Source organism: Podarcis muralis, chromosome 6 (genome assembly GCF_964188315.1).
Source record: "Podarcis muralis chromosome 6, rPodMur119.hap1.1, whole genome shotgun sequence".
Classification (NCBI taxonomy): domain Eukaryota; kingdom Metazoa; phylum Chordata; class Lepidosauria; order Squamata; family Lacertidae; genus Podarcis; species Podarcis muralis.
The window spans coordinates 6,176,181-6,191,855 of record NC_135660.1 but is presented as its reverse complement, the minus strand read 5'-3'; positions in this window follow the sequence as shown (position 1 = coordinate 6,191,855).

Below are 15,675 nucleotides of genomic sequence, written 5' to 3'. Positions count from 1 at the left end.
GATAAATTAACAGGAAGGGTCCGAAACCAACGAGATCACAAGTTCACCAACGACTGGAGCAAATTTGTGGATTATGTGAAAAGCATTTGTGATATGCAAATAACGTTTGTGGGTTTACAGGAAGCTTCGTGAAGAAATATTAGAAACACTGTAAAAAAGAGAACGAGGGAACAGGTTTATTCAAAACAAAAGGCAATGTTAAATTTAGAATTGCGGATAGAAGATTAGAAAACGGAAGATTCGCGGATGAGCTGAAGGAAGTCAAAATTATGTATCTGTGATAATATTGAAAATGTATGTTTAAATCTTGTATTGGAAATTGAATAAAAATAATTAAATTTAAAAAATGGAAGTGTGGGAGGAAATGGCTGTTTTAAACTTCTCCCTCTTCCATTGCTTAGTTGTGCTAAAACATGTGATAAAGCACATTCTCATCATGAGCCAAGGTTCATGCTTTGAAGATGACGCCAAGCTGGCAAGCTTAAGCTTCTCTGCATCTGGGCCATGTGATTGACAGCTGTCAACCAAAACACTTATTCAAAAATATGTGTATAGAACAAAGGCACATAACTTGTACAGTCATACCTCGGGTTGAATGCGCTTCGGGTTGAGCGTGTTTGAGTTGCACTCCGCGGCAACCTGGAAGTAATGGAGCGCATTACTTCCGGGTTTCACTGCTTGAGCATGCGCAGATGCTCAAATTGACATCACGCGCATGCGCAGAAGCGTTTGACTGATGTATGATGTCAAAATGTTTCTAATTTACCAAATTTGATTCTGCCAAATTTCTTCAGTAAGGATGGCTTAAAAATACGGTTTGGGGTGTGAGGAATCCAAATCTGCTATTATTTTTTGTGAATGGACAACAATCATAAATTAAAGAATGAATGGTGATGATGGTAACTGCCCACTATATCTATGATTGCAAAGTTCACATGTTATAATTGCTACATGAGTCCATGCCCAAAACATGTTGGAAGAGCTTGCCAAGAGAAGCAGTGCATCGTAGAGATGTCATATTCAACCAAATCTTCACAGTTGCTGAAACCAAGTCTTCATACACCCAAACAAATGAGTCATTTGATGGCATGTGGCCTAGCCACTTTGAATGAAATAGATATCTAGTGGGAAAATTCTATTGGAAAAGGAACCACTGTTGTTTCTTTCATTAAGTTGCTACACTGGCTCCCCAACCTTTCTGCTATGACTTCTTGCTCTTCGAAGTTCCACGGAATGATTGGTGCTGATGTTGCCATTTTAATTCCTGGCAATTGTTCTGCAACACACTTCTATGATTAAATCATAATTTCAAAAGGTTTTCAACACATTTCTGGTGATGACTGGGGAATAGACACCCGGAGCCACTTGCAGGACTCTCAGCCTATTATGATTTCAGTCACAGAAGTGTCAAACAAAAATTGGGATCTTAGGGTGGTATTCAGATAAGTTGCACTCACAGTAGACCCATTGAAACTAATGAGGTTAACTTAGTCGTGTCAGCCCATATAGTTCAAGCTATGGTTTTCCCAGTAGTGATGTATGGAAGTGAGAGCTGGACCATAAAGAAGGCTGATCACCAAAGAATTGATGCCTTTGAATTATGGTGCTGGAGGAGACTCTTGAGAGTCCCATGGACTGCAAGAAGATCAAACCTCTACATTCTGAAGGAAATCAGCCCTGAGTGTTCACTGGAAGGACAGATCATGAAGCTGAGGCTCCAATACTTTGGCTACCTCATGAGAAGAGAAGACTCGCTGGGAAAGACCCTGATGTTGGGAAAGATGGAGGGCACAAGGAGAAGGGGATGACAGAGGATGAGATGGTTGGACAGTGTTCTCGAAGCTACAAACATGAGTTTGACCAAACTGCGAGAGGCAGTGGAAAGCAGGAGTGCCTAGTGTGCTCTGGTCCATGGGGTCACGAAGAGTCGGACACAACTAAATGACTAAACAACAACAAGTGAGCTGGAAGCTCCCCTCCCTTGTCCTGGGAAGAGATTATGATCTCCATTTTCACTGCCAAGGGAACTTGGTGCCCATAAACCTGTTGGGAGGGAAGAGGTATACAGCATTCAAGGTCATGTTGCAATATAAATATTGCAAGCACTCGAACAGAAGGAACACAAGCTCCAGAACAGCTCAGGACTGCAATGCCTCAAGGACCGCCTGTCTCCATATGCACGTATCTAAACTCTGAGATCATTTTCTGAAGCCCTTCTTAGCGTGCCTCCTCCACAAGAATTCAGGAAGGTGCCACCTTCCGGATTCCTTGTGGAGGAGGCAACACCAGAATGTGAAATGCTCTCCACAGGGCAGTTTGGTTAGTGCCTTTATTATATCCTTCTTGGCACCAGACAAAAATTTACTTCTTCAGCCACATGTATAAATCTATGGGTTACATCAGAGTTGATTTTGTTGATTTACCATTTTAACCCATGCTACTGTTTAAGCTTAAACATAATAATGGCTGTGGAAAATAGATAAAACAATTGTTGACATTAGACTGAGAAATAAGTACCTTAATGAAAGTATCTTCATGAACCTTCAACCCAGTCTGCTGCATGCCTCCAATGAGAGAAAGCTGAAGAGGTCCTGGAGGGTACTGCATATTTGACCATAGCTGTTTCAGGAAGTGCAGAATCAGAAGAGTTTTTATTCTGTGTTTGAAAGAGGCTTTGATGATGATGATGATGATGATGATGATGATGATATAGAACTGTTCAAGAAGGAACAGGGCTATCTGCCATTCTAATTCATATCTACCTGAAGCCAGTGGACATAGTCATCTAGACTATCTAGGAAGTGGTAGCTTTAGTATGCTGACTGCACCCAGCTCTTTGACTTATCATCTGATCCACAACCTTGATAAAGTAGAGTTTTTGCAGAAAGGTTTGCAAGCCATCACAAGGCTACTTGCCATCAAAATGTTTAAAATGAAGCAAGTGAACAAATATAATAAGGATATTGTAAAATGAAATCTATACAAATGATAAAACCAGCAATACAAGTGATAAAAGCTTACCAGTGTTAGTGCTAGAGGTAGGTCACGTGGGTAGAGGTAACCTTAGTGTGATCTTAGGTGTACATGTAACCATAAGTGTAATCTTTTGTTACTTCCATAAGTCTAACCTGTACTCATAATTGCCTGACTGACGTATCTAGCTATGCTAATAAAACCCTCATTGATCTCTGGCATAGGGACTTGTGTCTATAACATATGTGTGTGACTTGTGCCTTTTCATTAAATTCAAGTGAGGAAACAATATAATTCTGATTGTGACTATGATTGCTGATATAATATGATAATCTTTATTGTCATTGTCCCATACAGAACAATGAAATTGAAAAAAATCACACATTCAAAAACCAACAAGCCTGCTATCCCAGCCTGGTTAGCCCCCTAAAAACTCTGATCCCCCATAATTAAATACAATATACTCCCATAGAGACTACCTTACACTGCGTTTAAAACCAAAATCGCATTTGGATAGAAACTGTTTCTCAGGCAGCTAGTCCTACCTAGTCTTTAAAACTCTGTACCTTCTTCCAGAAGGCAGAAGCTGAAAGAGATCATTTCCGGGGTGCGCACTATCCTGCGCTATCTCTGCAGCTTTCTTATGGAACCTGGAAGCATAGATTTGATCCAAGGTGGGAAGAGTGCACCCAATTATTCTCTCCGCAGTCTTTACAACCCTGGACACCATTGTTTTCTCCCTGGCCTTGCAGCTCCCAAACCTCACACAGAGACCATAGGTTAATACACTCTGAACAGTACAATGGTAAAATGCCTTAAACAGGTCCTTTGAGAGATTATTTTTCCAGAGGATTCTCAGAAAATATAACCTCAGAAAATGATTGGGGGGGGATGACTTTTCTTCTGCATTTGAAAAAGGTTTTGTTTGTTATTTTTACAGCTGGAACTCCTTTATTACACCATTATTATTTTTACAGCTGGAACTCTCTGGAACTGTGTCAACTAGAGGGGCTCTTAATCAGTCATATCAGTGTCCCTCTACCTCCATTTTACTCAAACTTCTTCCATTGAAGGAAAGGATAGTGGAAGTGAGGTGAATGGCTGTTTTGTACTTCTCTTTCTTCCATTCCTTAGCTGTAATATACGATGTGGTCTTCAAATAGTCCATAGTGCCTCCACACAACATATTTCATTCCTGATTGGGATGTGGGTAGCGCTGTGGTCTAAACCACCAAACCTCTTGGACTTGCAGATTGGAAGGTTCTAATCAGCAGCTCTAATCCACATGATGGGGTGAGCTCCCGTTGCTCTGTCCCAGCTTCTGCCAACCTAGTAGTTCGAAATCACACTAGTGCAAATAGGTACCACTGTGGTGGGAAGGTAAATGGTGTTTCCGTGCACTCTGGCTTCCATCACGGTGTTCCATTGCACCAGAAGCAGTTTAATCATGATGGCCACATAACCCAGAAAGCTGTCTGCAGACAAACACCAGCTCCCTTGGCCTGAAGCAAGATGAGTGCCGCACCCCATAGTCACCTTTGGCTAGACTTAACCGTCCAGGGGTCCTTTACCTTTACCTATTTGTATGGTGGTGATGCTCCTGCTGTGAGCGACCGTGTCCAATCCTGGGCACCACAATTTAAGAAGGATGTTGACAAGCTGGAACGTGTGCAGAGGAGGGCAACCAAGATGATCAAGGGTCTGCAAACTAGGGTTTATGAGGAGCGCTTGAAGGAGCTGGGTATGTTTAGCCTGGAATAGAGTAGACTGAAAGGAGATGTGATAGCCATCTTCAAATATCTTAAGGGCTGTCACCTGGAGGAGGGAGCATGCTTGTTTTCTCCTGCTCTGGAGGGTGGGACTTGAACCAATGGCTTCCAGTTGCAAGAAAGGAGATTCTGACTAAACATTTGGAAATACTTTCTGACAGTAAGAGCTGTTCAGCAGTAGAACAGACTCCCGTGATTCTTTCCCCCCCCCCCATTTTATTTTATAAATTATTTTCAATAATTTAACAATTTAACATCCAAATTAATTACTTATTTATCCCTTCTAAACTTCCCCCCACCCCCTGGTTTCCAATTTCCGCCTTGCTACCTTACACATTTTTAGTTTTGCATTCAGTTGCAAGTACATTGATAATCCTCATTCACATTAATTCATAGATACTATATCAATCCTGCTAATGTTTTTACAGTGGACCTTAAGATATTCTATAAATTTAATCCAGTCTTGTATAAACTTTTTTTCATCTTGGTCCTGGATTTTCACTGTCATATTTGCCATTTCAGCATAGTCTATTATCTTACAGTTACAGATAGGTAGCCGTGTTGGTCTGCCATAGTCAAAACAAAAAAAATTTCCTTCCAGTAGCACCTTAAAGACCAACTAAGTTAGTTCTTGGTATGAGCTTTCGTGTGCATGCACACTTCTTCAGATACACATACCAAGCTCATACCAAGAACTAACTTAGTTGGTCTTTAAGGTGCTACTGGAAGGGGGAAAAAATTGTTTTTTCTATTATCTTAGTTATCTTTTCCTCCTTCATTGGTACTTTCTCTTCTTTCCATTTATGGGTAAGTAGCATCCTGGCTGCTGTACAGTGGAAGCTCGGGTTGCGAACGTGATCCATGCAGGATGCACATTTGCAACCCGCAACGTTTGCAACCCACAGCGGCTGCACATGCGTGGCTTGCAATTCGGCGCTTCTGCGCAAGCGCAAAGCGCGATTTAGCACTTCTGCACATGCGCAACCGCCGAAACCCAGAAGTAACCTGTTCCAGTACTTCTGGGTTTTAGCGGTCCATAACCCGAAAAGAGGGACGCGGGTGGCGCTGTGGGTAAAACCTCAGCGCCTAGGACTTGCCGATCGCATGGCCGGTGGTTCGAATCCCCGCGGCGGGGTGCGCTCCTGTTGCTCGGTCCCAGCACCTGCCAACCTAGCAGTTCGAAAGCACCCCCGGGTGCAAGTAGATAAATAGGGACCGCTTACTAGCGGGAAGGTAAACGGCGTTTCCGTGTGCTGCGCTGGCTCGCCAGATGCAGCTTCGTCACGCTGGCCACGTGACCCGGAAGTGTCTGCGGACAGCGCTGGCTCCCGGTCTATAGAGTGAGATGAGCGCACAACCCTAGAGTCTGGCAAGACTGGCCCGTACGGGCAGGGGTACCTTTACCTTTACCTTAACCCGAAAAAACGCAACCTGAAGCATCTGTAACCCAAGATATGACTGTAGTTGCATGCATAAATAGTCTTTTAACATTTCTTGGTATGTCTTCACCTGTTATTCCTAATAAAAAGGCCTCTGGTTTTTTAACAAAAGTTATCTTAAACATTTTCTTCACTTCATTATAAATCATTTCCCAGAAACCTGTTACTTTTTTGCGCGACCACCACATATCATAAAATGTACCCACTTTATCTTTGCACTTCCAGCATACGTTAGATAAATTCTTATACATTTTTGCTAACTTTACTGGAGATAAATACCAACGGTACATCACTTTCATATAATTTTATTTTACACTACAAGCTGTAAATTTTAGATCTTCTTTCCACAACTTCTCCCATAAATTTAGTGGTATATTATAATCTATATTGTTTGCCCAATGAATCATAAATGCCTTCACTTCTTCATCGTTCATCTCTCATTCCAATAGGAACTTATACATTCTCAATAACAGTTTATCATTATTTCCCAGTAATTCTTTTTTGAACCTTGAGAGTTCTCTCCCAAAGCCCACTTTGTTTATCTCCTCTAAATATGTCAATTAACTGGTGGTATTGTAACCAATCTGTCAACCGATGATTTATATCATTATAATATTTAACCTTTAATTGATTTTCTGACTGTTAACAGATCTTTATCGGTTACCCACTCTCCTTTCATGTTAATTTTTTTCACAGATATTGCTTCAAGTGGGTAAAGCCACCATGCTGGCTTGGCCTCTTAACAGACTTTTATACTTTTCCCATACTTGGTAAATCAATTTTCTTATGATGCGGTTCTGGAATCCCTTGTGTACCATAACCTTAGCATACCATAAATAAGCATGCTAACCGTATCTATTATCATGTCCTTCCAAATCTAATACTTCTGTATTATTTAATAATATCCATTCCTGTAGCCAGCAGAGACAGGACACCTCATGGTATAATTTCATGTCCAGCAAGGAGACTCGTTTTACATCTGTTAATAATTTATATTTAATTCTGGGTTTTTTCCCTTGCCAGATAAATTTTGAAATATCCTTCTGCCATTGTTTGATGTGAACTACTCCTCTGACTACAGGTATTGATTGGAACAAAAACAACGTTCTTGGCAATACATTCATTTTTATCACCGAAATTCTTCCCCACAATGATAAGTTCATCCTCCCCCACACTTCCATTTTTCTTTTGATTTCATTCTATACCTTTAGGTAATTGTTGACTCCCATGATTCTATGAAATAGAAAAGCAGGGCTTTTTTCAGGGGACTCCCTCCTTTGGCAATCCTCACAGAACCTAGCCCAATGGTTGCCATTAATTTGGTTGGAATTAATTTTATAATGTAATGATTTTAGAATGTTTTATCGTTTTACTGTTGTTAGCCGCTCTGAGCCCGGCTTTGGCTGGGGAGGGCGGGATATAAATAAAAAATTTTATTATTATTATTATTATTACTCCAGAGTGGACAAGCCCAAAATCTTGAACAAGCAGTACTTTTCATCCTAACCCTCCTCGACAAAACCAAACAAGCTAGCCACTTCCCAACCTATCAATTATAAATGTTCTCCAGTGCAGTGCTGAGGTCCCTGCAGAAAGGAAGAAGCCCTTAGAGAAAGGGAAGTGAACCTCATCAGACATCCTAGGAAGAATTAAGGAGAAAGAGATAGCAAGGATGGAGATATGGGCACTTTTGATTGCTCTCCTGGTGGCTCTTCTGATTCTGGACTTCCTGAAACAGCTCTGGTCAAATAGGCACTATCCCCCAGGACCTCTCCAGCTTCCTCTCATTGGAAGCATGTGGAGGACTGGGGTAAAGTTTCGTGAAGATACTTTCAGCAAGGTATGCATTTCTTAGCAATAACTTAATGTAATGTTAACAGTTGTTTTGTTTGCTTTCCCCAGCCATTATGATGGTTTAGAATTTTCCTTTTTAAGTTCGTTTTTATTAAGTTTTCCACTTTAACAATCCAATCAAATCACATTAAATATTCCAAATTATACATATACATATCAAATAGTCTGAATATTCTGCCAAATTATATATTTTTAATAGGACTTCCCATGCTTCAAGTTCGGAGGGTTCTGATCATCTCATACTTCTACTGCTTTTCATAGTCATTTCCGATGCTTCCTCTAATTCTTTCTCTTGTTGACCTTCATTCTTTCACAGCCTCTGAATTGTTCCCACAAGCGAGTTAAAACAAACAATGATGTATTTCTGTGTGGATTTTATGTCTATGATTCCTCTCTGTAAGTTCGTAGCATTTCCTCACATGCTGGTGTTTCTGCCAAATCAATCCAAAAGTCTTTTCGCTGCTGGCAGCTGCCATCTTCATTCAGTACCAATAAAATCAGATCTAAGTGTCTGCTTTTCCCAGACCAGTTGCATCAAACATTAGCCTTTCCAGGGGATATTTACCAAATCAAAACATAAACACAAATATAATGACATATTAAAGGCTCACCTCCCTCTATGGCTATTTGTAATCCTGCAGCCCGGTGTTGACTTCCAAGCATGGCAGGTTTCCAAATTAAAAGTGCAACACAGCTCCCACATAGATTCCAGAAAACTGTCCAAGGTTTTTTAACATCTCTCCAGTGGCTAATGAGATTCTGCTTCTGTCTGATGTCCACACCTTGGAGAATCTTTTATCCTCTTCCAAGCAAATCAAAGATCAAAAGCCTTAATTATATAGTATTATTATTTCCAAACAGTTTATAATTTTAGAGCCATATTATATAAACAAATACAAAACTTTCCAATCTCACTTGTTATAGTTAATGTAAACAGTTTTTCTGGGGGGTTTTTTGCTAAATAATATAATAAAGCAAAGTACAGTAATAAGAGAGGCTCCCCCCCCCCCCCCGCTTTTCGTTCCATTCCAACATACCAACTTAGATGTTAGTCATTCTTCCACTCAGTCTTTTTTGGCACTTCAGTGGCTGGGTTAATTAGCAGAGTAATTCCTCCCGCCTCGCTCAAAGCATGTTCAAAACTTAAATCCAGTTTTTCATCTTAAGAAATGGAACTTGATAGTCTCGCAGAGACAGCGTCCAGGAAAGCCAGACTCTCTCGGGGGCTTTCCATCCAGTGCCCCCAGCCCCTCCTTCCTTCTGAATTTGGGTCTAGTTTGTTGGGCATCTGCAGATGAGACTGTGTCTTCCTGTACCCCCATGAAGATTTGGGAGGCTGATTACTCCCATCTCAGCCCCTAATTACCCCATGAGAATGGAATTTTCAGCCATTTTCCATGGCGCCTCAAGCAGAAGTACGATGGCTTAGAATTTTCCAATGGTAAGAGCTCTTGGAAAGTGGAATGGACTCCCTAGGAAGGTGATGGACTCTCCTTCCTTCGGGGTTTTTAAGAAGAGGGTGGGTGGCCATCTGCCATGGATGTTCAGTTGAGATTCCTGCATTGAGGGGCTTGAACTAGATGGTCCTTGGGATCCCTTCTAACTACAGAATTCTATTATTCTATTATCTTTAATGTTAAACCATAGTGTAGGTTAAAAAGGTCAAGCGCAGAATTAAATGCAATGAAACCCCTACATTTATGAATTATGGAATTAGAATTAAAACTGAATTTAATTAAAATCACCCAGGGTTTCATTATTCATGTTCAGGTCACTCAGAATTTTTACAAACTACTTTCAGATGTAATATGATAAAAAAAAGAGAGAGAGAAACAAAAGTAATAAATAAAAAGTACGATAAAATAAACAATTCAGAGGTTTTTGAATTAATTCTGTGAATTTGTCAATATGAATTAGTTCACTCTAGGCACTTCCCCTGTGTTACACAGGCTGTACACAGGTGCATGTAATTAACTTTCTGCAGGACCCTCGGGCCCACCCCATCCTCACTGGTCTGCTCTATTGAACCTCTATATCTGCCAGTGGTCCATTTGCAGAACCCACTTCAGCCATCAATTGCTTCACTGCTGGTGCATCAACCTGAACTGCTCCATGGATGTTCCTAGTCCTCCCTCAATTTTGACTTCAGGCACACTTATTTGTAGCCTTCTTTCTGGTCCCCTTGCCCCCTCCCCAGGAATCCAGCCACGTCAGCTTATACACGTAAGTTGACATCCATGACCATAAACAGATGTTCCTGTTCCGGTACTCGTGACCATAAAAGGATGTTCCTGTTCCTGTATTCCTTATCTTGGGGTAAGAAGGTCACCAACTCTAAGAGCACTCCTGGCGTCATCCCAGAGCATGGGGGTGTCTTGCAAGGTCTGTGCGTCAGTGTGTCAGGATATTTACAACCCACAAGATAAGATAAGCCCCAGCTCTGCCATCCTGACTCCACTTCGGAACTGACAAGGCCATCCATTAAGCGTCACAGACTGATAAAGGAGAGAGCTTTGTTTATACAGCTGGGTTCCTGTTATACATTTGCTCAAGTGCTCAAGTTAATGGCTTTTAGCTAATGCACACTTGGAGAAGGAAAAATGGGGATTTTGGGGCCCGTTTCAGACTGACTGCACAGTCAGGTTTTAGATTTGGGAAATCCATTCCTTCATATACTCTTGGGCTTTTTCCACAAGCAGAATTTCCAAAAATGAAATAAAAGAACTTACAGGTCTTACTGGGGATCTTTCACGTAACCTCCTCCCAAGTTGTTCATGGCTTTATATTGTTTATAACAGTTTCATGCTTGTTTCCGGTTCCTATCTCCCTTAATGGAGGCAGCCCCCATGACATTGCAGGGATCGAAGGTGGAGAAAATAAGTAGGATGAGAATAAATCATTATTGAACATTCCTCCCAGGGAAGGGAGGAATGGGCTTCACTTGCAGTCCGTCTCAGTACTTGGCTCTCATTCCAGCATGGAATGTGGGGAGCAGGGAGGTGCTGAGTGTAAAAGCACTCCACCTGGTAAAAAGAAGCAGATGTTCTCCTGTTAATTGGATTGTTAATTGGCTTTAAAGTCAGGTAAGCTCCAAAAGAAGATGTTGTCACCAGAACTGTGGAATTACCCAGCTGCATTGATCTGAGGTTTGGAACGAGGAAAGATTTTATTTGGTGTCGGTGGTGGATGGTGGAGAGGGGAGTGTCTGGTTTCTTGTTTACTTTGTGTTTCTTTATTAATGATTCGGCAACTCTCTCCAAACGCAAAATTTTAAAGATACAAAATGAGGTTGGATTGCAGTATGGAATAAAACGTGTGATTAAAAGAACAGTTAGCTGTGTGTGGTTTAAAAAGATGAGGGGAGATCTCTAATGCTGGAATGGATTATTTTGGGAAATTAGAGCGGATACTTTCTCTACCCTCCTTAAAAACAACAGAGAAGAGACACAGCTTAAGTGGACTTTGGCCAAAATGCAGTCGTAAAGATGAAAGGAATTTGGGGTCATGGATGAGGGAGGCATGGAGACTTTGATGGTGATTAATTAAAATGAAAGTACAGTGGTGCCCCGCAAGACAAATGCCTCGCAAGACGGAAAACCCGCTAGACGAAAGGGTTTTCCGTTTTGGAGGTGCTTCGCAAAACGAATTTCCTATGGGCTTGCTTCGCAAGACGAAAATGTCTTGCGAGTTCCTGCGGGGGTTTTTTCCTTCCCCCCCCCCTTTTCCCAAGCTGCTAAGCCGCTTATCAGCTGATCCGCTAAGCCGCTAAGTCGCTTATCAGCTGATCTGCTAAGCCGCTTAACAGCTGATCCGCTAAGCCGCTAAGCCGCTTATCAGCTGATCCGCTAAGCCGCTTATCAGTTGATTCGCTAAGCCTGCTAAGCCGCTAATAGTGCTAATCCGCTAAGCCGCTAATGGGCTTGCTTCGCAAGACGAAAAAACCGCAAGACGAAGAGAATCGCGGAACGGATTCTTTTCGTCTTGCGAGGCACCACTGTACTCCAAGATCCCCTGCAGTGGAAGCTGGATCCCTCTTTGTCAGGCTGTGGAAATTTTCTAGATGTTGAATGAGTAGTGAGAAAGAGTGGACTGTTGGAGTATGAGATTGTCTAGAAACACTGAGCAAGATGAGAGCACGATGGGAGGGAGCTAATGAGATTTTTTGAGAGTTCTCCAGGATTATAGCCCCACCCCAGCTATGCTGACAGACAACAGCAGTAGGAGGAATTTCAAGAACTGGATAGCAGACAAAGGCCAAGGAATTTGTAATTGGATGTATTCAGATTGACGCAAGCAGAGAAAGGGAAAATAATTTAGAGCACCTCATTTGAATTCCTATGGAAAGTAAGATAAGGTATTAACACAAATAGTAATCGCTGAAAATGCAGCTGTTATCTTAATGATTATACCAACCGAAATGTAATTAGATGTTAATAAGAAATATGAACCACAGCAATAAAATAACTGGACAAAAACATTGATCAAAAAACCACTTTGATTAAATTGTATACATTTGGAATTAACTGGAATTATTTTAATATTAATGGAATCTGTATAATTGGCAAAACCGTGGTAATATTGGGAAAACATTGGACACACACAGCGGTACCTTGGTTCTCCAACGTAATCCGTTCCGGAAGCCTGTTTGAAAACCAAGGTGCAGCTTCCCATTGGTTGCAAGAGCTTCTTGCACCCAGCGGAAGCCATGTCACACATTCAGGTTCCGAAAAACATTCGAAAACAGAAGTGTTTACTTACAGGTCTTCGGCATTTGAGAACCGAAACGTACAACAACACGGGTGTTCAGGAACCGAGGTATCACTGTATATATATTTCATGCTACCCAAATCTCTGCCAAGCTGTAGCATAGCAAGATTCCAGGGAGTTCCATGTGCTGACCCAGGGTTGAGTTTCCATTGGAAAACCGAGGCACAGCGGCGACTAGTGTCTTTAAGAAATATGGTTTATTTTACACATATTTACACCTAAAGGCTTCAGTGGGGGGAGTGCAAAACAATACACTGCAAGAGTATAGCTGTGCTCTCATAGCTTGGGTTGAAAGTAGCAGTAAGTCATGACCCCTGGTCTCTGGTGCAGTCTCCACCAGCCAGTGCTGCATGGAGTTCCACCCATTTCCTCCTCCTTGTTCCCTGAACGCATTGCAAAATGAAATATCTTCTGCCTGCTCGCCCCCCTTCTCCCATACCCTCCAACATTGATGAAAATAGGGACATCCCATTCCATGATGATTATTTTACTATTTATACCCCACACATCTTACTGGGACACACGGGCACACACACAAACATTAAACATTTAAAAAACTTCCCTATGCAGGATTGACTTCAGACCACTTGGAGGTTGGATAACTCCATGTTGTTGTTGTTTAGTCATTTAGTCGTGTCCGCCTCTTCGTGACCCCCTGGACCAGAGCACGCCAGGCACTTGTCTTCCACTGCCTCCTGCAGTTTGGTCAAACTCATGCAGGTAACCTCGAAAACACTGTCCAACCATCTCGTCCTCTGTCGTCCCCTTCTCCTTGTGCCCTCCATCTTTCCCAACATCAGGGTCTTTTCCAGGGAGTCTTCTCTTCTCATGAGGTGGCCAAAGTATTGGAGCCTCAGCTTCACGATAACTCCATACCCTCCAAAATTTCTCCAATGAAAATAGGGACATCCTAAGGAAAACCGGATGCGGGTGGCTCTGTGGTGTAAACCACTGAGCCTAGGGCTTGCCGATCAGAAGGTCGGTGGTTCGAATCCCCGTGACGGGGTGAGCTCCTGTTGCTCAGTCCCTGCTCCTGCCAACCTAGCAGTTCGAAAGCACATCAAAGTGCAAGTAGATAAATAGGTACCACTGTGGCGGGAAGGTAAACGGCGTTTCTGTATGCTGCTCTGGTTCGCCAGAAGCGGCTTAGTCAGGCTGGCCACATGACCCGGTAGCTGTACGCCGGCTCCCTCGGCCAATAAAGCGAGATGAGTGCTGCAACCCCAGAGTCGGCCATGACTGGACCTAATGGTCGGGGTCCCTTTACCTTTTACGGAAAAGCAGGACATTCTGGGATCAAATCAGAATCCGAAATGACCCTGGAAAATAGGGACATTTGGAGGGTCTGTTCTCTAGACCCTTTTCTCAAAAAGGGCAGATTTACTCCATGTGTCATCATATTTCCTGTAACCTCCTGCCCTGGAAATGGTTGCCATTGATGTGTTAATGACTTGCTTCCAGCACCTTTTCACATTCTTAGCAGCTTCTATTGCAGTTGAGGCCCTGGCCTGGCATCTTCTCTTCTACTAATTTCTACTCCTTTATTAATTTTGAACAATTACTGACTCTAGAAGTTATGAGAGCCCTTGCACCGACAAAGTCTGTTACTCCAGATTTGTAACAATATTATTATTGTGTGTGTTGCTTATAGCTACTGGACGAAGGAGGCATCTCTCTGAACCAATCAAAACAGGAAGCTGAGCTAATAAAACAGTTTATTACAATAAGCTCTGGAACAGGCTTCCTCAACCTCGGCCCTTCAGATGTTTTGAGACTACAATTCCCATCATCCCTGACCACTAGTCCTGCTAGCTAGGGATCATGGGAGTTGTAGGCCAAAAACATCTGGAGGGCCTAGGTTGAGGAAGCCTGCTCTGGAACTTGTGTTCCTTCTTCTCTAGTGTATGTTGCAACATGACCTAGAACACTGTGTAGCACTCCCCTTCTGACTGATTAATGGGCACCAAATTCTCTTGGCAGTGAAGCAGAAGCTCGTAAACTCATTTTAGTAAAGCCAAGGGGAGCTACAGCTCACGTGTAGACAAGAGACAAACAGAGCAGGGACTTTTCCATTGCCTCCTCCAGAAGAATTCACTCTTTGTCAATCCATACTTTATTTTATTGTTTATTGAATACATTTATAAGTCATTTTTTTCTAGAGGAAACTCTTAAAAAAAAATACAAAATTACTACATCATCAGATATGAATGTATTAACTTTTAAAACATCTGAAATTGCTAATAATTTCTAACCCAAACATGCATTTGGGGGAGCATATCTTAATTTTTTAGCCATATATTTGTATGGTGGCAATTTTCCTGCTGTGACCCACTGTGGGTCAGAAACCTGCATCAGTGCTCTGGCCCAGCCTATGCCTGTTCCTCTTCAGACGTTTTCCTTTTCCCACTTCAGCATTTTCAGAAGTTAAGGGTCAAATTTAAATGTGCATACATTAAGAAATGAATTAGCGTATTCAAATGCAATGGCCAGGAGTGCAGTCTTGACTTTCTTTCGGTGCAATAAGTGGTCCCTGGGCTCAGTTCTGGGATCCCCAAAGGTACCATTTAGCTTCAAGTTATCAGACCAGATCCATTAGAGAGAGGCAGATTATAAAATCAAATAACTGTAGAGTTGGACGGGATCCCAAGGGTCATCTATTTCAACCCTCTGCAGCAATTCAGGAATCTCAACTAGATCATCCATGACAGATGGCCATGCAACTTCTGCTTAAAAACCTCCAAGGAAGGAGAGTCCACAACCTCCCAAGGGAGACCGTTCCACTGTCAAAGGAGCTCATACTGCCCCCCCCCCAAATCAATAAAAATCAATAAAAAATACATAGCTAACTGAGGTTCTGCCTCCCCTAACAAAAG